We start from the raw sequence: 24,566 nt of genomic DNA, 5'->3' as shown, positions 1-24,566 counted from the left end.
AGCAAAACCTTAATAAATATCTATATCAACTAAACCTGGAAAGATGTGCACGGTCACTTAAATTGTCCACATCCCAGGTTCACCATTTAACCAAGTGTGTGATCCTGAGCAAATCATTTAATCACATTGGGCCTCATTATAAGTTTGCCGGTCCAGTATCAACGGTACCGGTGCGCTTGCCAGTACCGTTGTTACCGGACCAGCAAACTACAAGGTCTGTGAGCGGGTGCCTTTTTTTTCGCCTGCCAGGTCTGACCTGCAGGCGGACCAGCACCCGCGAGCAGACCATGTCAGATGCACCGTCACCATTCTCGAATGGTGCCGGTGCATCCGACCTCCCCATTCCCATTGAGTCCAATGGGACTCAAATGGAAATGGGGAGTAGTATTTTCCGGTGGCCAGGAATTGTCAATTACCGGGTCTGCCAGGGCTGTAACGCCCCGGTAATTGCCCGTTCCCAGGCACCAGAATAAAATGACTTCAGTGGCAGCCGTGTTTTACCGGCACAGCTACCGCCGGAGTCGTAATGAGGCCCATTGTACCTTATCTGCAGCTCTGCAAGTGACTCTGATTCACTTCAAATCTTATGTTAATGTATCATGGTATTATAATGGAAAAGCCTAATGCCTATAGATTTGCTCCAGATATAACAATAGTGCAATTTAGGTATTTTGCACCACAAAGTTATTTTTCACTTGGCTTATGTATGGCAACTTATTCTAAAGTCACTTCCATGGTGCCTCCAAATATCAAAGACTGATGATGCACGTTACAATGCCCTTTTCGGTGAAGTCACTTCTGTTGGTGCAATCCATATAAATTAAGAAGTTTTCATGTATTTTGCCACAGAGGGCTTGGACAGAGCTTGCTGCATCTAGAATGATCCTGCAGTTTTTTTTTGTTGTGTGTTAAAAAAAATGCCCTCTTCCAGTAATGTTACGAACAAAGTAGATTGGAGCAGGGGTGGGCGGTTTGGGACGCCAATGAGACCATGTGGAATTCCACACACTGCATTTTGTTGCCCCCCCCAACCCCTCTCCCACACTCTTACAATGCTAGATACTCCCTTGCTTAGTTTGGTAAGTGAAGCAGTTTTTGGTGGCCTGTAACTTGAACCATGACACCCATTTACTAATTTGCACCAAACCGTCCTGAAAAAGTGTCTGCAAAACTCGAAATACTTTTTGCCAGTTTGATGAAGATAATTTTTGGCAGCAGGGGTAAAAGTTATACAGGGCTCCTAAAAGTGTGCTTTTAACCCAAAATGCCATACTGTTCCTTCTGCGCACCGAGAGCAAAAACTGCTTAACAAAAGTTCACCATGTTTGGAATGCATATAGCACTCAAATTAATTTCACAGAATTTGCAGAATATGACAGTTTTGGGTCACAGGTTTTCTCAGCTTGACTCTTTCCACTCTCCTTAGGGAGGGCGCACCTTCCGTCAACTTTATTTTGAAATTAGGATGGTGGTGCTTTAGTAGCATCTGAAAAGTGGCAAGACTAATTTCAGAGGTGTCGCAGAGCTGTGACTTGCCACAGAGAATGCACCATTTGTTATTGTTAGTGTGTCTTCATACCTGGGACCTTAATGTGTACTGTGTCCAGATGTGACAAGCGTCCTCACTAGGGTCAGCCTGCAGCCCAGCCCCCAAACAAACATACACAATAAAACATTTTTTTTTTTAAAAGTACCTTTGCTCTGCTTTCAAATGCCGCCCGGGCCACGTCTCATGTTACACCGACCTAACCTCTTCGCACTCACGCACCTCCAGACAGAAACCAGCAAGGTGAATGAGCTTCCTAGTTCCTGACGGTATGTCGCACGAACACAAAGCCGGAAAGCGATTCTCTGCGCCACGGCCTGTGGAAGTGCTTCTGCTAGCGTGGCATCATAGGCACCGGTCCCTGCAACACCCAGTTCAACATCCTGGCTGCTGACTTTGAGTCAGGCCAGCCAGGGTGAGGACTGAGCCACGAAGGGCTTACCGGCCCTGAATGTTTTGCAGCTCGGCTGTCAGGCATCTCGGCATCATGTAATGAGACATCGCCAGCCTTTCTGGGCACCCCAGCCTGGCTCGCGCTGTCCAATTACATAATTGATGATTGCGGCCCCCCTGCCTCCCTCCAAAAGATGGGGGGGGGACAAAAACGCATGCCACAGAAGTTGGGGGGGGGACAAAACCCCTGCCCCCCCATAATTACGCCCATGGGAAAGGACTTTTGAGATTTTGGACCATGAATGCCGGGACGTTGCTCACATACAGTCATTGAATCATTAAAACATGCACAACATGTAATATTAAGTGAAACTAAAGGCTACACACCATGGCAAGGAGTGAAACAATTGGGAGGGAACCTGTCACGATTGCACTCAGAATTGGGAAATTTGACTCACCAACCACAACAGTTATTTGGACAATTGCTGCTATAGCTTAACTATAAAAAAGTGGTTGAATTTTTCAGACTTGTGTGTGTGAGGACAGCATTGCAGAGATTTAGTAGTGTTGTGAGGAGGGGGAGGATAAGAGCTACTGAGACAGACCCAGCATTGGCTAAGCCAAATGGGCAAAATAGTAAGGAAGATATAGAACAGGAAGTGGTTATGCCAAGTGGGAAACACAGTAGAACAGTTTAGGCTTAGAGAGGAATCTAGAGAGATTTCCAGTGCTTAAAGGCTGTCATGGGCCCTGGCTTGACAGTAGAAACTGAAGAGCATCCTGCTAAGGACTGTAGTTCAGCTACTGGTGGTAGCTCTCTGACCTGCATCTCCAACACTCTGGACATCCTTGCCCCTGCCATGAGAATCCATCTGAAGCCTACCTCCAAGTGCTCCTCTTGGTATGACTTTGACCTTGCGGCGCTGAAACGCAAGTGCGGGGTAGCTGAGAGAAAATGGAGGGCTTCAGGTGCATCCTCTGATGAACTGGCCAGTGCAGGGTGGCTGAGAGGAAGTGGAGGGCTTCAGGCGCATCCTCTGACAAACTGGCCTGCCGCCTGATCCAATGGCAATACAAACTCTCTGTCTTCTCCAAGAAGAGAGTCCACATCCAAGTCTGCATCAATGCAGCCTTTAACAACACACCCAAACTCGTTAAAATCTGCAAGGAGCTGGCCAATCCTACTGCAGTCTCCACCTCTCATGTCCACTCCTAGACCCTCTGCTAGGCGCTGGCTTCTTATTTCACCACTTAAATTTAGGAGACTCTGTCCTCACTTTCCTCTCCCTCTGCCTCACTCAGGCCCCCTTTGGCTGCTTCTCCCTCTCCTCTTCCTTTTTCCACCTTTTCTCTCTCGACACCTGACAATGTTTCAAGACAAGTCTGATCTATGAATGTTTCGTCTAAACAGGTGCTCCCCTGCTCTTCAAGAACCATCAAGGACCACATTGACACCCTTGCTCCAGCCTTCGCCAATTTCTGCAATCACTCTTTAGACATTGGAACTTTGCCCTCTCTCCCTTGTGCACCACCTCCTAAAAAGACTTCTGCCGATCCTACTTGTCCAGCGAACTATCACCCAATTTCTACCACTCCTTTCCTGGGCCATCTCCCGGAGAAGTTGGCCATCTCCCAGCTTACTATCCACACTGAATCTGTTGGTTACCTCCATGACCATCAGCCTGGCTTCAGAGCAGCCAGAGGCACAGAAACTGCTCTCCTGATGAAAATCTGCTCTTTAATCTTGACTATAGCTCTCCTTCTGTCCTCATCCTCCTTGACCTTTCCTCTGCTTTCGACACGGTCAATCACTCCACCCTGATCAGTGAACTTCGTGTTAACCTGGGCATCACAGATCAGGCTCTGGCGTGCCTGGCCTCCTTCCGTTTGGACCGACACTCCCAGGTCCAACTTGGGTCCTTTCTCTCCACCACTATTCTCTCTCTACATGTGGTGTCCCCAGGGCTCTATCCTCTCACCCTGGCTCTCCAATGTCTATCTGGCCCCTTTGGGCCACCTGATCTCCACCTTCTCTAACTTTCAGTGTTATGCGGATGACACTCAGCTCACCTTCAGGCTTCCCTCAGCCACCTCTCCTTCCTCGCTCATTCCTGTCTATCCGCGATTCAGGATTAGTGCTCCTCCAAATGATCTCTACCTCAATGCCAGTAAGACAGAGATTCTGCTCATTGGGAGCCCTGCTCCCCCTTTCCCTCTCTCACTCTGGCCGCCCTCCTTGTGCAGTCTACCCTTGCCTTCCTTTGAGGCAAAAAACGTTGGTGTCATCGTCGGCTCAACTCTCTCCTTCTCTCCTCACATTGTGGACCTTGCCAAGAAGGCCTGCTTCCAGCTGCACCTCCTTAGAGTTATTCTACCTTTTATCACTTCCCCCAGAAGCTCACTGTCTCCAGAGCTCTGGTTCTCTCCAGGCTGGACTACGACGATAAGACAGAGTTACTCCTGGTAGGTTCCCAAGCTAGACTCAATGGACTGGACAAACAGTTTGATTCATTCATCATTGATGGCAATGTCATCAAGGTATCAAAGGAGGTAAAAACCTTAGGCATATACATTGACTCCTCTCTTTACTTAACCAGACAAATCAATGCTACTGCAGCTACCACATCCTATACCAGCAAGCTCATTAATGCTTGTAGGCCATTCCTAACCACAACAAATTGCATCACCTTAGCCAGGGCACTTAGACTATTGCAATGCCCTTTACCTAGGCACCAGCCAATATAACTTAAAAAAGCTACAAACCTTTCAGAACAACGTGCTTAGAGCACCGACTAGTTTTCCCAGAACTCTCCAAATCTCTGAATTAAGACGCAGTACTTGGTGGCTCTCAATCAATCAAAGAATCAGACTTAAAACCTTATCACTTACCTTCAAATGTATATATAACCTAGCTCTGATATACCTCTGCGACAACTTCAAACTAAACTCCTCTGCTCGGCCATCCAGATCCTCACAAACCAACTGCCTTATCATCCCAAGATTTAAGCTCCAAAAGGCCAGAGGCAGAAGCTTCCCCGTCCTAGCAGCAAAAAACTGGAACACCTTACCTCTTTCCCTCAGAACTGAACTCTACTTCCACAAATTCAGAAAAAATGTCAAAACATGGCTCATCTCGAACATGGACTAACAACTTGTACTGAACCTGGCTACACAAACTCTATCATATATAATTGTAAATACAGAGGGCCTCATTACACGGAAGGCGGTGAACCATGGCGCTATTAGCGCCATGGTTCATACCGGTAAAATACCGGCACCGCCTTGGTGGAAAGGGGAATTACCGCCCCATTCCAAGGTTGGCGGGGCGGTAATTCCCCCTTCCACCATTGCCCTTCCCCATTCCCATTTTTTCCCCATAGGGCTCTATGGAATGGGGAAGGCGCTAATTACGGTACCGCAAATTGCGGTAACGTAATTAGCTCCACTGGTCCCTTTGCGGGTTGGTTTTCAACGCCTGCAAAAAGCAGGCGTTAAATTCCCCAACCCACAAAGGGACCTCGTAGTAAGGCGGTAAGGATTTACCGGTACCGGTAAAATACCAGTACCGTTAAACCCTTACCACCTACCGTGTAATGAGGCCCATACTCTGTTAATTAGCCTTTCAATGTCATATTTGTCAAACCAAATAGTGTCTTATGTAAATACTGTATTCTTTTACTTGTAAATACAATTATATACTATGCAACTGTAAATACCTTTGCCTCTATGTACCTGTATGAAATGTGCCCAGATGCCCCAGGGCTTGGCACGCTGTATGAATAAATACAATACAATACAATACTGCAACATCCTCTTTCTCAATCTGTCTGTGTCTACTCTGTGCCCCCTGCAACTAATCCAAAACAGGAATGTGGGATTTATCCTTGGCCTAAAGCCCAGGGACTGCATCTGTCCAGCCCTGAAATCTCTCCACTGGCTCCTGGTGGCTACAAGGATCAAGTTCAAGACCCTCTCCATCGTCCAGAAGGTTTTCTGAGGCCGTGGACCGCACTACATCCCTCTCTCTCTGCCTAAGTACTTTCCTTCTCAAGCCCTTTGCTCAGCTACCTCCAACTCTCTTAGGGTCAGATGCTTCTCCAGACAGAGAGTGGGGGGTAGATCTCTCTCCTCTGCAGGTGCCTCCCTATATAGCAGCCTCCCTGATCCTCTCGGACTTGAGCCAGATCACCTGAAGTTCCAGAAGCAGCCCAAGACCCTGCTTTTCTCCTCTGCCTTCTCTCTCTCACTCCCCAGCTAATCTTCCTGTCTGATGCGCCGACTGGTTGCTTGGTACCCCCAGAGTCTCACTGGGTACCAGGCTTCTCTATGACCAGTACTCCTTGTACTGCCGCCTGGCCTACTGCCCACTTAAGGCTTTACTCTGTAACCCGTGCAGTCGCCCTGCCAACTTGCACTTACCCAGAGCTGTGCTGCCTTGGTCGCACTTATCCAGAGACTTACTGGCCCTGACCGCACTTCCCCCTACCCTCTCCCTTGCACTTCCCCCACTCCTTCCCCCTGCACCTCTTATTGTGGCACTTGCACGATCTGAATGTCACAAGGCCTAGTAAGATCGCTTGTCGTGCCTTCCCTCTGTTTTCCCTCCCTTGTCTTGTGGCGCCTAAAAAAAGTGTGTACAGACACGTTATAAATACAATTTCATATCATGTCATATCACCAGCATCAACTAAAGAAGTTGTCAGACTTGCAGAAAGCATTTCTTGGGGCCTAGGGGTCATAATTACTGAAGTGTGACAAATACCTAGGTAGAAGGGAAGAAAATCCTACCCAGAAGAGCCCTAGAGCAAGAGAGGAAGCTACACGCCTTGCTGCAGTAATGCTGACGAGAACCCCTAGGGCAAGGGAGGAAGCTACATGTCTTGCCTCCTCAAAACATGCAGAGGGCAAGAGGAATAATGATAGTGCACTAGCCCTGGTAGGAGATGCAAGTTCCCAGCATCCGAGGTGACTACAGTACACAACGTCAGTATCATCTGACAAGACCAAGACAAAAGCTAAGAAGTGTGTCAATGCCCTTAAAACCTCCCTAACACTTTGGGTGAGCTGAAGGTTACTCTCCAGCTTGAGGGTCCCCAGAAGTTTGTGATTTAGATTAGGGACTAGTCATTGTACTCAGAACACGCTGGCCAATTAGCCTTGACCTTCACTTGATTTATGTCAGCCTATCATCCTGACACATTTTCCTAGGAAAACATCCCTATATCGTTGAGCTTTTTTTGGGAGGTTGTAGGAGTTTATTTTACCCTACCTTCATTCAAGACTTTGTGAGGTGAAAGAACATGGTCCGGGGAACTTCAAGCCAGAAATACCTGACTCTGGAGGTAGGGGGAGACATACTATACCGAGACAAAGATTATTCACATATACACTTACCCAATGTCTTCTGCAGGGTAGATCTATTGGTGAATAACAGAGATCCTTTTGGTTGATGTAGATACTACACATTGCCAAGTAGGCCCGCTTCTGTCCAATCCTGTGTTCCTACTATCTTTACCATGTAATATTGGTAATCATTTATCTTGTCTATTAATGATAGGTTCTTCCCTTTTTGTGACACATATGATCAGCAGCTGAGACCTGGTCCACAATGCTGGACTGAGGCCTAGGCTGACTTCATTAGGGTCTCATTGTCTGCCCCTTGGACATTGATGCTGCATCTGTTATACAATGTCAGTACCTCATCAAACGATGCAGCCAATTTCATATACTATCAGCACTTAGGCCTATGAGACTGGCTCTGAATATATAATGGATGTGGCTGGGCATATGACACTGGCCCTGAATATATGATGGCTGTGACTGGGCATATGAGACTGGCCCTGAATATATGATGGCTGGGCATATGAAACTGGAGAGAACCCTAAATAAAGCCAGACCGATTGGCTGGGGCAATGCTTGTAGTCTTGTACTCTGTAGCTGGGAGAGAGATATACATTTTAGGTACCAAACTCTAAGAAAAAATGTTTCCATTGTGGTCTTTAAATGTATGACTTTTCCAGTGACCAATGTTCAGGATATTGTAAACAAAACCAAGGGCCTCATTACGACCCAGGCGGAATGGGTGTAATGGCGCCGGTAAAGGTGCCGGCGCCGTTAAACCCATTCGGCCCTATTACGAGGTCTCACTCTCTCTTGTTATTACGGTGAGAGGCCGTGTGATAGCTGAGTAGGCACCGACTCCTGACAAGTGAGCGAATGACATGGATGGTGGTGTCCACTTGGCGGCCGTTTAGGAGGAAGCGGTGTGCGAAATTCCCTATTGTTTGCAGAGGTGTGGAAGCTCCCCACTGAAAAATTTGTGAATGTGATGGGTCGAGCGTTGGTGGGTTTGGTATCCTGGTATAGTCTTGCTCACCCATGATATTTACAGTTGCACCGGAATCTACCATGAATTGAAATAGGCACTTTCCCTTCTTGGTCGGAATCTTGGGGGCCTCCCTGGCTTCGTCGTTGTTGAGTATGAGGTTGACAAACTCGTCCTGGTTGTATGGGTCATAATGTGCATTGTAGGCGGTCGCTGGATGGTGATGGGGATGGTGGCCAGAATGGTGTCCTGGTGGGCACTTGTGGGCATGTCGGGGGAAATGGTATTCCTTCTCTGCACACTGAGTGAAAATATCCTTCTCTCCCGCAGTTTGTGCATCGTTGTGATAAAGCTGGGCATGACCCGGAATGTGGAAAAGTCATTCTACATCGATAGCATTGCCTCTGTTGATGTGGGACTTGTGGGATTTGTGTTCTGTATGGGTGCGAACCTCTGTCACCCTGGTGAGGTGGCTGTATGGCTGCGATGAGTTCATTGGTGTCTTGTTTGGAGTTGCCGGTGCCGCCCATGGCTGCGGCTTAGGCGTCGACCCTCTCATAAATGCGAGCGAGCTCGCTGACTTCAGGAATGGTGAGGGGCTTTTTGTGCCCCTTTCACCCTTAGGCGGGTTATGAATGCGTCCACTGTCTCCTGTGGCATTTGCATACATTGATTAAATAGGTACCTTTCGTAGTCTCGATTCACTTCAATGATGAGGAGTTTATCTAGTGCTTTGATCAGTTCTGTGAAGTTGTTCTGTTCAGCTCAGGGGATTGTTTTCACAATAGTCTTTATTTCTCCACCTACTAAATTAAGAAAAATGTCTCTGATGTTGGGGGAGTCACCATCTCCTGACCCCCTCCCAAAGTGCTGAAAGTTCTCCATCCATTCAGTCCATCTGGGCCCTTTCGTGGCCTGGCGCGTCATGGTGAATGGCAGAGGCATCCGCAGTTGTATAGATTTTGCTGTGCGGGCAGGCTGGGGGGACGCAGGTTTGCTCATATTTTGGGTTGGGTAGAGGTCCTACACGCCCCACCAGTGGGTGGATGTGGAGATGTGCTGCCTGTGGGCGCGTGGCTTTGAGTGCGACGCTGTTGGTTGATCAGGCGCAGGTGTACCTGTGCCTGACTGCCTGGCCTGTAGTGCTATGGTGAGATATATGGTGTGGCCCTCCGGGTTTGAGAAATAATCCACTCACCACTGCATGTGTGGGCTGCAGCAGGGAAAGTCCGTGGGGCATGTGATGCTCAGAGAACTGTATATCCACTTTAAAGTTGGTCGGCCCTGCAGCGGAACACCACTCGTGTGAGGAGGAGGAATGCCGGCGTATGCGGATGCAATGAGTGGGTGGGAATCACCCACACGCGTGTCCTTGGAAGGCCTGGTGGACTGCCAGGACTTGGCGCACTCTCCGAGCGCTCACGACTTCTTATGTGTGGGAGGAGTTGAAGGCCCGGCAAGTTAAAGTGGCTGGGCACCGCAACTACGTGTGCGGCGAAGGAGGAGGAGACCTGGTGGCTTGCCCAAGTCAGTGCACCCGCGCTGTGGTTGTTCGAAGGAGGAGGAGGCTCAGCGGGCTGTGCAAACATCTGAGCAAATGCAGCGGACAGCTGAAAGGAGGACTCCGGTGTAAGCGGGAAACGACCTTGTCACCAGTGTTGTCTCCAGCTGGGGCAAAGGAGGACGCACACACACGGAGAGGTTTGTAACACCATCTTTATTCGATATCCACAAACCGTTAACTGGCGCTTTGAGCGCCTTACCCAGAACTCCCCATTCCCCAACAACAACGTCATTGGGCCCCGCCTCTCCAACGGCGGGAGCCGCCATTAACCCTGGAGTGGCCGGTAACATGCAGGAGATCATTTGCTGGCCAGCTTGCAGCATGAAGAAGGCTCATTACAGAGACAACTATTACTGATCTCAACTAACAAAGCATCAAATTGCCAATGAAAACGTTCAAAGAGAATAGACAACAGCTGGCACTCTTTGCAAAACGATTGACATCAGGGATCCGGAACAGTCAATGTGAAAAGTAGAACACGTGTCAGGAAGTTGCATATAAGTTCTCCTAACAAATCAAAGCAAACTGTGGAGAAGGAGGGCATGCAGTCTCATATCGGTTTCCACCAAGGGGAGCACCCTGTTCTCCCAGCCAAGTTCCCATTCGTGGACAATGAAGCAGACTTAGCATCGATACTGCTTCTAAAGAGCATGTTTTGGACAAGGTTACAGGGGTCTTTGTGAAGTATATTGGCCTGAAACATTCTGACTGTCTCTTGTTTATTGTGACACCGTCTGGCTAACTTCTCGTGGATCTTTTAGGGGCGTTTTTGGAGACCTGGCACAGTGACATTTGTTTTCTCAGTTAGTTACATGTATGTCAAGCTACATTCGAGTTCCTGAGCCACACACGTTTCTGGCAACATCAACAGTGACTGGCTGCAGACACAAGGGGCCTTATTACGACTCTGGCGGTAGGGGGTTAACGGCGCCGGTAGAGCTGCCTGTGCCGTTAACCCCCTACCGCCTCATTGCGAGGTCTGCTCGGGGGACCCGCAAGCAGAGCAGGATGCTAACAACGGGCCTGTTAATAACGGGCCCGTTGTTAGCATCCTCCCCATTCCCATTGAGCCCTATGGGGGCTCAAAGGGGAATGGGGATGTACCGGGTCCGGGTTCCTTGAATGGGGAAATACCGGGCCCTCCAAGGTCAGACTGGCCCGGTATTTCCCCATTCAAGGAACCCTGACACGGTACTCGGTATGGGGGTAGCAATGCCTCTAAAAGCAGCATGGCTACCTCCATACTCAGAATGAGGTCCAATGGGCCTCATTACGAGCCTGGCGTTATGGGGTAGAGCTGCCGGCGCCGTCAACCCCATAACGCCTCATTACGAGGTCCGCTCGCGGGACCCGCTCGGGACGCCTGGTTTTACCAGATGTCCTTAGCGGGTCGTTCCCGTGAGCGGCCCAGTCATTAACGGGCCCGTTGTTAGCATGCTCCGCATTCCCATTGAGCCTTATCGGGACTCAAATGGGAATGGAGATGTACCAGGTCCGGGTTCCTTGAATTGGGAAATACCGGGCCCTCCTAGGTCGGAATGGCCCGGTATTTCCCCATTCATGGAACCCGGACCCGAGTTTGGGGGTAGGCATGGCTACCTCCAAACTCGTAATGAGGCCCAATCACTTTGTTGCAAGAGTAGTAGTGTGGCCTAGATGAACACGTGGATACATGTGTGCAAATTGCTCATAGCCTGATTCACGATTGCCACCTTGTGTATGTTCACCCCACATCTGAAAGAACTTAGACTGCACAAAAGGAAACTTGAAAGCCAATGGCGCAACTCCCCCACAGAAGAGAACAAATCACAACTCAAACTTTGTGCAAACAACTACAAAAAAGAAATCCTACTCACCAAAAAGAAACTATTCAATGAAAGAATCGAAAAATCGAGCTCCAACACCAGAGAACTATTTGCTATATTAAGGGAACTAGAATCCCCGATACCCCCACCAGACAATATAATTAAGGATAAAGTATGGTGCACCAGCGTCCAAAACGCACTAACTAATAAAATCAAAAGTCTCCAAACCAAAATCGCTCTGAAAAAAGACTCTCTCACCACCAATGAAACATCTCCCAGCAACCACGATAAAACAGCCAACCGCCCAGGCCATAATCTCTTCAGATTTACCAAAATATCTATCCCAGAAACAGAAAAAATTATAGCCTCACTTAAACCATCCAACTGCAAAGGCGACAACTGCCCTCCCCAGATAATCAAGGATGCTGCTAGGGATCTAGCCCCCTTTATAACCAAGCTGATCAACGCATCTTTCTCCTCCAACACCATACCAAGCAACCTCAAAGAATCTTGGGTCCTGCCTCTCCTCAAGAAGCAAACCCTAGACCCCGCTATCCCCACCAATTAAAGGCCCATCACCAAGGTGCCATTCCTGTTAAAGATAATAGATAGAGTAGCATACCTGCAGATTCAGCAATATCTTGAAACTCACAAACTACTAGGCACCCACCAATCAGGCTTCAGACCGAAGCACGGCACCGAGACAGCCTTAATCGATCTTAAAACCCAGATCAATGAGATTAACGACAAAGGGAACACTGCCATGTTACTACTCCTCGATCTGTCGGCAGCATTTGACCTGGTGGATCACGCAGTCCTGTGCGAACACCTGGCCTCAGCAGCCCACTTCTCGAAAGAGGCTATAGCCTGGATCCAATCATTCCTGGACAACCGAACTATGAGGGTCTTCTCCACCCTAGCCTCAGCAGACCCCATTAAAATAACCTGTGGGGTGCCCCAAGGCTCCTGCGTCTCTCCCACCCTCTACAACATCTTTACCAAGCCCCTATTTGACAAGCTGGACAGACTGGGTGTCTCATATACCAATTATGCAGATGACACCCAGATCCTCATACCCCTTTCAGGCAACTACGCTTCAGATACGGCCTTGGTAAACAAAATATATCTCATCATTCAGGCATGGATGGCCACACACGGTCTATGTCTAAATGATGAGAAAACCGAAATCCTGCTCCTCGGATCCAATACCAATCTCAAAAAACTCAGTTCTAACTACAAGGCCTTCAACATTGATGGCAATACCATCACAGTGGCCAAAACAGTGAAAACACTAGGCTTTCACCTTGATGCAACCATGTCACTAAAAAAACAAGTCAACTCACTAGCATCCTCCACCGCCTACACATGCAAGCTAATTAGGGCAAGTAGAGCCTTCCTCACCCAAGCTAGCTGCATCATCATAGCCAACGCCCTAATACTATCCAGACTGGACTATTGCAACGCCATGTACCTAGGAGCCAACAAATGCATAACCAACAAACTACAGACACTACAAAACAACGCTCTCAGAACAGCCCTCAACCTACCCTCTAAGGAACACATCTCCAACAAAAGAAGAGAACACAAATGGCTTAAAATCCATGACCGCATCTCCCTCAAAACGGCATCACTCACCCACAAATGCTTAAACAACACAGCCCCCCCCTATCTCGCATCCAGAATAAAGAAAAAAACGTCCTCCCGCCCCACCAGATCGATCAATTCCTACTGCCTGCAAGTACCCAATTTCAGACAAAAGAAAACCGGCGGCAGCAGCTTCCCTGTCCTGGCAGCCCAACACTGGAACGCCCTCCCACTCCACATTAGGACTGACCAATCCTACTTTAGCTTCAGGCGAAACACCCTCACTTGGCTGCGGGCCAATGATCCTCACGACTAACCCTGCCATCTAATCTGATCATGCCAGTGCTATAACCTGACTACCATGTACAGCCTTAATTTGTAAATATGTAAATGCAACCGAACTGCCCCTATGCACAGTATTAATATGTAAACCTGTAAGCTTTCGCTCAATTATATGTATATATGCACATCCCACACAATGTAACTGTAAATGCAATGCTCTTTTTCTCATGCCTATCTTATTCTGTAACCAAGTTTTTATGCAATCCTATCTTCCTGACCTCTGTTGCGCCCTGTTACCCCTGGGTTTTGCGCGCTATACTAAATAAATAAACAAACAAACAAACAAACAAACAAATAAGAAGATGCATCTACACAGCCACCCCATTTTGATCAAATGGAATGTCACTCAGATGTGGCTGGACCACGTGTGAGGGCATTACATTTTAACACACGAATGCATTCCCGCTTGCGCACACTCAGGGCATATCCCGAGGTTCGTCTGATTAGATCTAGCACATGGGAAACCGCTTATCCTGGAAACCTCTCTAAGCACTATCTGCATCATCTTAGCAGTGCATTCTCGAGGATTTAGTGAATCGATCCAGGTGTGCTCAGGCAGAATTAAAGATCCACTAGTACTGATTCAATAGTTGCAAGATGTTCCTCCCAAATGGATGTGCACCCCTTCCTATTGGATTTGTAGCTTTGGATCAATGAGCATTCGTTGTCTCTTTTAGAGTCAGACATATCGAATTGATCAAATTGATCGAAAATCCATTTGCAGTATGCATTGACAATTCCATTTCAACTAAATGGTCTTCATCAATTGCAGTGATGGATTGTGCATCATTGTACAATATCCAGTATTGCAAATATATAGCTGTTTTTAAACACTACCCAGCCACTTAGTGTTTCTAACTGGAATCATAGTAATTAAAGAGATGGTTAATTCAGTCCCAAATATGATGGCACACCGTTGTTTTAATCCCAAAGCACTCACTACAAACCAAGCATTCTGAATATAATTGCCAAAACGCTCTGGGCCACTTTGCTTCTCCATTCAAGGAAAGCAAGTCTTTGTGCAATGGGGTAGATTGCTGTTCATTCTCCTTGTCCAGGAAAGAAGGGAGATTTCCCATATTATCTAAACGCCATCTTGTTAATAGTCATGACAATGAAATCCCAATGAAATCCCTCCATCACCCATGTATTAGCTGTGTTCACAATGCTGAACAAAAAGGGTCGTGGGGGTGTAGATTGGAAATGGTGTTACGAGGATGCAGCCCAGATGGTCCAATGAAATGCAAGATAACACATGCTCCTAAAACACATGGTCTGACCAAACACACTCCTACCACACACTCTTATGACACACACTCTATAGACACACACTCCTACATGTGCTGCTATGACCCGTGCTGCCATAACATGCTCTCCTACAACACACATCCTATAATACATGTTACGAGAATGAGCACACCTACTACACACGTGCACACTACTACACATGACAAGTGGATGTTCGACACATGCTTTTACAACACATGTTCCAACCTCACATACTCTTACGATGCACACTTAGCACACACTCTTACAACACACTCTCCTACAACACGTGCCCCTACAGCACATGCTCCAATGACACATGCAGCTACTACACATGCTTCCAATACACACACACACACGCTCCATGACACACGCTACTACAACACATATTCTTACAACACACACTCCTAACACACTGCCTCCTACAACATGTGCTGAAATCACGTACACAGAGGGTGTGAGTTTTGCAGTTGGTATATTACAAAATGAACATCTCCTGAAAACTCACATCAAAGGCAAATTATAAGACTTGCACACACAGCGTATGAGTTTTACAGTTTATTCATTATACAATTAATATCTAAAAACTCACAGCAAGGCAAGAGACAGCTGACTTCGATGTCAGTTTTAAAGTGATGAGATAAATGTACACTTTTCATACGAACTGTACACAGAGTGTCAGAGCTTTTTAGTTTATACATCACACAATTAACATCTAAAAAAAACACATCAAAGGCAAGGACAGCTGACTTTGATGTTAGTTTTAAAGTGATGGAATACATTTACACTTTCAATACGAAAATATACACTTTTCATATGAAAATGCACACTTTTCATATGTAATTGTACATTTTAGGAGGCATACAATGCATGAGCAGAATGGAGGTGCATTTTATATTAAAACCCTGCACGTATGTTTGTGATATTAGCATAGTAGATATAAACACTAATAACGTGATCCTACGACACACACACCTAATAAACACGCACTTACTACACATAACATGTAGACGTACAACAAGTGCTCTCACATTCACCCAGGATATATGCAACTATGATAAATGCACCTTACCGGTGCCGGTAATCCCTTTGCGCCCAACTTGGAATGAGGCCCATAGTGTCTCATGATTTCTGCGGTGTTGTAAAAAACTGTGGTAATGCAGTGGTACCAAGTTACCACTGGATTGCCACTGCATTACTCCACCGCCGAACTATGGGTTTGGAAGTAAGGTGGAGGAATGACCTCCAGAAAAAATTGAGGTAATTCTGCCACCTTACCACCCAAAACTTGCCCTTTTGCCAGAATTACCACAGGCAGAATTACTGCTGGTGGTAATTCCACTGAAATGGGGACTAGTACTGCCATACCGCCACTTGTAATCTGGCAGTAATTCTGCCAGACCTAGTGGTGGTAACGGTAAATCCATCTGATGGTATCTCTGCAAATGTACCGCTGAGATACCAGCAAACTGATAATGAGGCCCAATAATTGACAGGTAGGTGGATGTTCAGTGGCAGCTGGTGAATTTTTTTATTAGAGGGGCATAAATGTGCTGAGCATGTGGGAACGACCAGAGCAGCGAGGGAGCCCAAATCAAATAGGGGCTTGGAGGGTTTCTCCCCCCTAATTTCGTTTCTAAATCATAGGTTTAAACAATGCATTTTATAGCACATTCTGTGAAAAATTGGTTCAAAATCCATGCAGTTTCTAATCGGTATTGTATGGTAGCACATAGAAAAATAGATGCAAATCACCAACAGCTCACAGGAGCATTGTCCAACACATTTCCATGACACCTTTGCCCACAACATAACCCAGTATAATAAAATGTCATGCTGTCTGTGGCCATACATGTCCTCCATGCAGGCTGCATGCACCTGTGCATCAAGGGTAAAGCAAACTTGATAAGTGTTATTATGTGGCTAGACAGCCTAGCCACGTGATAACACTTGTTAGGTTTCTTTTACCATTGATACACAGTTACTGTGCATCATAAGTGTTACTAAGTGCCTAGAGTGGCCTACATTTAATGTAGGCCATTCTAGTCATGTAATAATACTTATGTTTGCTTTACCGTCGATGAACATAACTTTGCATCATGGGTAAATCAAAAAAGAACATCATGCCATAAGCAACCCTCACCTGTACATTTATCGTAGCTGCTAAATTTAGGGGTGAGGGCTGACACACACTCACATATAATGCTTTCATCCATGCATTCACACATCATGAAAACAACTCCTTCAGTGCTATGCGGAATAACACTCTGATAATTTTCAGGCTCCCTTCCGCCACCTCTTCTCCTTCTCTCATTTCTGTCTGTCTGCTATCCAGGTGTGGTGTGCTGCCAATAACCTCTGCCTTAACGCCAGCAAGACTGAGATTCTCCTCATCGGCACACCTGCTCCCTCCTTTCCTGTCTCTCTCTGCCCGGCCTCTCTTGGCCCTATTGTGAGGCTAAAAACCTCAGGGTCATCTTCGACTCCACACTCTCCTTCTCTCCTCACATCTCTGACGTCGCTAAGAAGTCCCACTACCAGCTGCACCTCCTCAGAGGTATTCTTCCTTTCCTCTCCTTCCCCCAGAAGTTCACTGTTTCCAGAGCTCTGGTTCTCTCTAGGCTGAACTACTGCAACAGCCTCTTTCTAAATCTGCCTGCCTCTACTCTCCGGCCACTGCAACTCATCCCAAACAAGACTGCAAGACTTGTACTTGGCCTCAAGCCCAGGGAGTGTATCTCTCCAGGACTTAAATCCCTGCACTTGCCCCCATTGGCTGTGAGGATTAAGTTCAAACCCCTCTGCGTTGTCCAAAAGGCCTTCTGGGGCCTCAATACCTTCAACTCTCTCTTCGCAAATATCTTCCTTCTCGAGCTCTTTGCTCATCTGACCGCAACTCCCTCAGGGTCAGTCACTTCTCCAAGCAACGAGTTAGTGATAGATCTCTTTCTTCGGCTGGGACATCCCTCTGGAACAGCCTCTCTGAAACTTGAGGAGAACCATCTCCAGTTCAGGAAGCATCTCAAGACCTTCCTCTTTGCTTCTGCTTTCTCTCTGCCTCTCCCCTGCTGAATTCCTGGCTTGAAACTGCACTGGTCACTTGGCTACTCTCTGATCTTTAGCCCAGGTTCTCCCTGCCAGTTGCACACCTGCACTTCCCTCCTAGCAACCCTGCACTCAGGGGCTGTTTCTGTATCCCTACAGTCCCCTACCAGCAGCTGAAATTTGTTGTCTGCACTTACCCTTGCACTTGCCACCATCTGGCAGCACTTCTTATTTATTGTTCCTATTTATTCTGTTGATCCCATGTACTGCACTGCCCCTCCTCTCCCCCTTTCCCCTCGCACTCCCCCCTGCACTTGCGCAATCTCAAAATCACCTGGCCTAGTAAGATCATTGTCTCTGTCTTCCCTCTGTTCCCCCTTCCTTGCCTCGTCGCGCCTTGAGGCACTTGTGTATAGGTGCATTATAAATGCCATATTGCTCTGAGCAAGTGGTCCTCAAGTGGTCCTGTTTGCCGAGGCTGAGACAGAATGCTGTCTGAACTACATTCTGTTTGCTGTGTCAACATGCTGAATTTGGTTTTTCATTCATTAGAAAAGACTCTAAAATAATTACTGTTGTTTTGTGAACATTTGTAGTGTTAGATGCATGTTTCCCAGAGGCCCAGCACGAGGGGCTGGCTCCGGTCCAGGAGGCCGCGTGGCCTTGAGCGCGGCATGGGCAGGAGCGTTAAAAAGAACAACACACACACGCTGGTTTGACTTCGCCCCGAACTGCCTCCCACTCCAGGGGGCGGGGCTTTTATTAAGCTGCCCTACGTCACCGCACTGCGGGACGTAGGGCGGATATAACATTCCTCCTTAATTTCAAAATAACCTAACAAAACAAACATAAACAACATGCTCAACTATAAACTCCTGCCACTGCTGTTGGTTTAGCATACATAGTCATTCAGCCTCGCAGGCGGTCTCGTGGTCTTTCTCAGACTGTACCGCTTCGCTTGGGGGCTGTCCCCGCTCGGTTCGTAAGTCTGCTCACCTTCGCTGCATGTGTCCTCACTGCTGGGCAGTCTCGGTGATTGCCAGCTGCGATCCCCTGCAGATTCCTGCTCGGGGTCTTGCGCGGGCACGTCGCTGCTTTGTTGCTCGTTGTCGTCGTGAGGCCCCTCGCAATCCGTCCAGAGGTGCTGGGGCACAAGCTTGAACCAGGAGGCGTTCCTTGTTACTTCCCGACCTCCCCGTGTGACAGTTATCATGGTCCCACGCCGGTTGCTGACAGTCCATGGCAGTTCCTCATACCTGGTGTCTAACTTGGATTTCGTGGGATTTCGCAACATGATGACTTGGTCGCCCACTCTGTGGTTTGAGGGCCTTGCTCTTCTCTTGGCGCTCATGTGAGCATTGGCACGTGTTCTCCTCGTTTCCACGCGTGCATGGTCAACGTCGTCAGGGGTCCTGCTGGGATGATGGGGAATCGACGAGTTGATGATAGTTCCGAACATGAGGTCAGCAGGTGGTATGCCCGTGGTGCTGTGGGGGGTGACCCGATAGTTCCTTAGGAACCGGAATAGGTCGATCCTCCACGGGCTGGCGTTTGCCTTTGATACTCGGAGTACCTTGTTGATGGTCCTCATGAATCGCTCGACGTCCCCATTAGCTTGTGGCCACCTTGGCATGATGTGGTGGTATTTAATGCCCAGTTCCTGTAGGTATGACCTGAATTCCTCCCCTGTGAACGGGGGTCCATTGTCACTCTTAATGGTCGTGGGCAGACCATGGGTGGCAACCATCTTTTCTATCACCGGGATGACCACTTCCGCGGCGGTGGACTCCAGTATCTCGACCTCTGGATAGCGTGAGTGATCATCGATTGCCACCAGTAGGTGTAGACCCTCTCTGATTTTGCAAAAGTCAATGCTGATCGCTTCCCATTGTGCCCGGCCACGCTCGGCCGAAAGGATCGGTTCTGGGTCTGGTGGCACGCTCGTTATTTGGCAGGGTAGACATGTGTTCACTAGGTCCTCGACACGATCGTCGATGTGAGGGAACCATACCCTGTGTCTGACCTGTGCCTTTGTTCTTGCAAGCCCTTGGTGTCCTTCATGCGCTAGGGCAACTATCCTGTCTTGCAGCCTTGGGGGTATGATGATGCGGTCACCCCTTAGCAGGAGCCCTCCCTCAGTTATTGAGAGGTCTTGTCGAACCGTGAACATGCCTGCTAGGAACTCCTTGGCCCCCTCGGTTCTGTTGCATGTTTGCGACATGAAGTCTTTCCAGTTGCCTGACATGATGGCATCTTTTACCAGATCGCAACAGGGGTCATTCTGGGTTTCTGTTGCAATGTCCTCAATGTTTATCGCTTTGGGCCTCATGGTGTGGACCACTTGACAAATGTGCTCCTCCGTTTCTTCGGCGACTAGCACTTCCTGCTGGGTGGCTGGTCGTGGTTGTCTCGACAGGAAGTCCGCGGGGTTGCCGCTGCCCGGTTGGTAGACAAGTTCGAAATCATATTGCTGGAGGTGTAGCAGCCACTTGGTGATTCTGGCTGGTGGGTGTGCCGATGACCCAATGAAGATTGGTAGTAGGGGCTTGTGGTCGGTGATCGCCGTGAACTTGCGCCCATATGGGTACATGTGGAAGTGTCGACACCCCCATAGAACGGCGATTGCCTCCTTTTCTATATGGGAGTACCTTTGTTCCATTGCTGTGAGCGCCCTGGATGCATATGCAATCTACCTTTTTGTGCCCTCTTTCGTGACCTGCATCAGGATTGCTCCAAGTCCGACTGGGCTGGCATCCACAAATAGTTCTGTCGGGAGGTCCGTGTCATAGTAGGCCATCTTGGTATCAGTTGACAGGGAGTCTTTTATGCTCTCAAATGCTTCCTGGCATTCGGGCCCCCAGTCCCACTTGGTGCTGGCCTTTGTTAGCTCCCGCAGCGGTTCGGATAGGGTTGCTAAGTTCCGAATGAATCTGCCACAGTAGGTGGCCATTCCCAGGAAACTGCGCACCTCGGTGGGAGTCGTGGGGGGGCTGGCAGCTTGTATTTCTGCCACTTTCTGGGGATCAGGTGATATGCCGGTGCGGTCGAACCTGTATCCAAAAAAAGTTATTTCTGGTTTTAGGAATTCGCACTTCTCTCGATGAATTGTGAGTCCGGCGCTTTCCAGCCTGCCCAGTAGTGTCTTGAGTCTCATGATGTGTTCCTTGGTGTCCGGTGCGTGTATTAGGATGTCATCGCTCACGTTCAATACCCCTGGTATGCCTCTGATGACCTCCTGGATGGTCTGTTGAAAAACCTCCGCGGCCGATGATATGCCGAAACTCAGGCGCTTGTACCTCCTCAGACCTAGGTGGGTTGAGAACGTGGTGATATAGCGCGACTCTCTGTGGAGCTTCAGCTGGTGGTACCCCGCGTTTAGGTCTACCTTCGAGAACACACACGATCCAGTGAGGTCAGTGATGATTTCATCAATTGTAGGCGTTATGTGTCGCTCTCTTTTTATGGCTGCATTGGGCAGGCGCATGTCAATGCAGATCCGAACTTTTCCTGGCTTCCGGGTGACCACCATCGGGGAAACCCACGGTGTCGGTCCCGTGACTTCTTCAATAATACCAGCGGCTTCGAGTGACCTTAACTCCTTCTCAACTTGTTCCCTCATGTGGAACGGTGTCCTTCGGTGTCTTACCGCGCGTGGTTGCACTGATTGATCAATATGTAGTTTGGTGGTCTTTCCTTTGAGACAGCCTATCCCCCTCTGTAGCTTGGGGTGTTGCCTGAGGAAGTTCTCGACCTCGGACGTGTCGTCAATGTGGCATATGAATTTGACTACGCCCAGGTCTTCAGCCGCATCTCCGCTCAGCAGGCTTTCAATTCCCGCCTTGACAACATAGATCTTCGACCACAACTTCTGTTCGCCATGCTCAAGAGTGGTGCAGAACCTCCCGATGACTGGTAGAGGTTTCCGACTGCCGTAGGCGAATAGCCGAGTGTCTGTGGATTTTAACTCGGGTCGTGGTGCGAGGGTTTGGAAAACGGTGGTTGGCATGACGTTTACCGAGGCTCCTGTGTCAATGGTCATCTGTATGTCCTGGCCTTGTATGTTGACCATGCATTTTCGTCGCCTGGCGGTTCTTTTCGACGGTGCTGGCCCTTGGTTTAGTGTCGATACTAAGTACACCTTTCGGCCCTTTCCTTCGTTCTCTGTGCCTGCTGTTTGTTGTAGGGCTGAGAGGTCATCTCCTTCTTCTTCCGTCGAGGAGTTGACTACCGCTACCCTCCTCGCGCTGGCTTGTTTCTTTTTTTTCGATGAAAATTTTTCCTGGGATCCTTGTGGAGGCTGTAGTGGCGTGTTCACTGATCTGCACACTTTCGCGTAGTGATCCTTCCTGCCACATGCTCCGCACGTGGTGCCTTGCGCCGGGCAGTTTCGCCTTCCGTGCCTTTGACCACCACACCATCCACATTCGGTTGGTCCTGGTGCTCGAGGCTACCACCTGTTCTGGGTGTAAGCGCTGCCACTTTCGCTTCTCGTTGATTGTCTGTCCGAGATTTGAGCAACCATCGCTGTGGAAAGTGACGGCTGGAGTTTTTGTAGGGTCACTTCCATGTTGGCGGCCCTGGAGTGGGCAAGCTCCCTCTGTCGACGCAGTTCCAGGATGCGTTGTAAAGGGATGCCCTTTTCACTGAGCACGAGACGCCTCAGCTTCTCCGAGTGAATTCCATTTATGATTTGCCTCCTAATCTCCCTTTCAGTGTTCGTAAACTCACACAACATGGCCAGCTTCCTCAGCCTCGTGTGGCAGGCGTCGAGAGTCTCATCGGTGGCCTGAATGGTCGTGCAAAAGATAAAAGTTTCATAGTCTGGATTTAGTTGCGGGAGAAAATGTGCTGTTAGAGCGTCCTTCGCACTCCGGTATGCGTCTTGGCCGTCATCCACATCCAGGGAGTTAAAGATGCGCAGCACCTCGTCGCCCACACTGAGGAGTAGATGAGCTTTCATTTTTCTGGATGACGTGACGTCCTTACATTCCATGGCCATCTCAAACTTCTGTAGCCATAGCTGCCATCTGGGCCCACTGGACGATGGGTCTGTGAATGGGTCGAATGGTTGGATCAACGTCGACGAACTCCCCTGCGTGCGAGGCGGTGGTGACGCCATAGACAGGTTTGCCGCCATCCTGGACGGTGTGGAGGGTCCAGGGGTAGATGACCCAGTCGCCATGGTGTTGCGTGCGCTTGGTCAACGATTCTCTGCCCTCTGGGTTTGTGCGCGCCCTGTGGTGAGGCAGTGTCCTACTGGCACTTGTACTCCGATGGATTGGCGCTTCGTGGCCTGTGTGCCATGCAGGAGACGTTGTGCAGGTGATGACCGGGATGACACGAGAAGAGAAAAAAATTTTTTCACCCCCTGAGGATGAGGTGTGGGAGGGGAATGAAAAGAAAAAAAAAATGTTATTGTTTTTTTTTTTTTTTTTTTTTGGGGGGTGGGGGTCACGTGATCATGGGGGCCCCCACCGGGTGTCCAAAAATTTACACGGAGCGTCCGTGTGGCCTCCGTGTGCGAAATCGTGGTGGAGCGCGTGGATGCTCGCTCACTTCCTCGTCGCCATTGTTAGATGCGTGTTTCCCGGAGGCCCAGCACGAGGGGCTGGCTCCGGTCCAGGAGGCCGCGTGGCCTTGAGCGCGGCATGGGCAGGAGCGTTAAAAAGAACAACACACACACGCTGGTTTGACTTCGCCCGGAACTGCCTCCCACTCCAGGGGGTGGGGCTTTTACTAAGCTGCCCTACATCACCGCGCTGCGGGACGTAGGGCGGATATAACATGTAGTACTCTAAAATACGTTTTTTATGTACTTTCTGTTAGGCCATGCCCCCTTGACCTGTCACGTGTACATAAGGACAGGAGCGCGAGATCCTGCGCCTGCCCTCTGAGCAAGTGATCATGTTTGCTGTTCACTGCTTACAGCGCAGCTAAAGCAGCAGGACACTCTTTTTAAGCCTTGATCTGTGCTTTTATGATAGCGTTCTGTCAGTAGATCTAGGCGGTTCATACTCTTGTCTAGCAGCTAACAAATACTCCACACGAGCAAAGTGAGTAACGTACGAGCGTGACTGGTGCTCGAAATTGAATGAATGGGCAGCAAGTTGTGAATGTGTGCTGGGTTACTAACAGTTCAGATCGTAGGGCTGATTGCAAGATAGCAGATCTGAGTGGTATTCGACAGGGAGGAACTCCACGTCAAAGTATCACTTGAGATAGTAAATGAGAGTGCAATATATTGCATGATTCTTACTCTTACGTTTTTTTTTCCTTCTTTTCCTCGGGAAAAAAAAACGTAGCAACAAGAACGCTGATCTAATATTAGAGGAACCTTTTAAACATTGTATAATGAATAAAAAGAATACTCAATTAAAAAGGGACAGAATACTCATGTCAGTAAGAACGAGGCGAATGAGTCTGACCGAAGCCCAACTTCCTCCTTGCTCCTCTGACACTGACGAGGACCTCATGTAGTGTGCTCAGCAGTGTACAGCTGGGTTGGCACCTGTGACTGAGGATTGCAGTGCCTTGGAGTCATCACAATCACTATTCTGTGAAGATAGGTTAATACCTATCAAGGGTTTTGCAACTGTGATGGCCGGTATTGAGGAAAAGATGGCGTCCGAGCCATCTGAATTATTCATGGACACTCCCCTCATATTTGAACCAGGAGAAATAACTATGCTGAGTTTA

The sequence above is a fragment of the Ambystoma mexicanum genome, chromosome 6p, assembly GCF_040938575.1.
Source record: "Ambystoma mexicanum isolate Mex_15411 chromosome 6p, UKY_AmexF1_1, whole genome shotgun sequence".
NCBI lineage: Eukaryota > Metazoa > Chordata > Amphibia > Caudata > Ambystomatidae > Ambystoma > Ambystoma mexicanum.
Note: the sequence above shows the minus strand (reverse complement) of the source record.